This window comes from Nematolebias whitei, chromosome 15 (genome assembly GCF_014905685.2).
Source record: "Nematolebias whitei isolate Nwh7 chromosome 15, NemWhi1, whole genome shotgun sequence".
NCBI classification, from domain to species: domain Eukaryota; kingdom Metazoa; phylum Chordata; class Actinopteri; order Cyprinodontiformes; family Rivulidae; genus Nematolebias; species Nematolebias whitei.
This window is the reverse complement of record NC_056512.1, coordinates 15,909,847-15,911,054: the sequence shown is the minus strand read 5'-3', so window position 1 is coordinate 15,911,054 and position 1,208 is coordinate 15,909,847.

Sequence of the window (1,208 nt, the reverse complement as noted above, 5' to 3'; positions counted from 1 at the left end):
GGATGGATAGATGGATGAATGGATGGATGGATGGATAGATGGATGGATGGATGGATGGATGGATGGATGGATGGATGGACAGATGGACATATGGATGATGGATGGATGGACAGATGGATGAATGTATGTATGGATAAATGGACTCAAGGATGGATGGATGGTATGGTATGGTATGGTATGAAGTTTATTCATTTTAAAAAAGTACAAAACAATTCCATAACAATATGTAAAAAGATACAAAAAAATTTAAAATGAAAGGCAGCAGAAAGAAGAAAAAATCTTATTTTATCTGCTCCTTTTTTCAAACAATTATTTCAGACATATTAATTTTCAAGTAACAGAACAAAATGAATAACTTTCTAATTTTTCTAACTCTAATAAAAAACACACACTAAGCTACTTCATATATACTTTTTTAACAATCCAGCTTTGATCTTTTTCTTAAATGTGCACATTGACTTGACATTTTTTACATCACTCTCTAGACCATTCCACAATCCAACTCCTTGGATTGAGGTAGACCTTCCCTTCAGACTAGTTCTGAATTTTGGTTTGACAAATATTTCTATCCCCTTAAGATTGTAACAACTTTGTCTTTTAACAAAATTTATTTGGATATTTAATGGTAATGTGTTATTTTGAGCCCTATACATAACTGATGAAATACTGTAATCTACTAAATCATGGAACTTCAATAACTTCAGTTGATAAAATAATGTGCTTGATGAGTGACTGTAATGCTTTCTGGAGATAATTCTTACAGCTCTTTTCTGTAAAATAAAAATAGGTTTTGTAAATGTTTTACACGCTTTCCCCCAAACATCAATGCAATAGATTAAATGTGGAACAATGATTGTGTTATACAACATGTACAGAGCTTTATCATTTAATAATTCCCTGACTTTGTATAGTACTGCAATAGATTTAGATATTTTTGTTCTTACAGAATTTATGTGATTTTTCCATGTTAGCTGTTCATCAATGATTACACCCAAAAATTTCATCTCATTAACTCTACAAATCTCAACACCCTCAATTTTAAATGGATCGTCAACAGTTTTCTTTTTGTTACTAAATATCATGTATTTAGTTTTGTCTAAATTTAATGATAATTTATTAATTTTAAACCAAGTTTGTATTTTATCAAATTCTTATTGGGGTTGTGTGTGTGTGTGGGTGTTTGTGTGTGGAGTACTCACCTTGCAGAT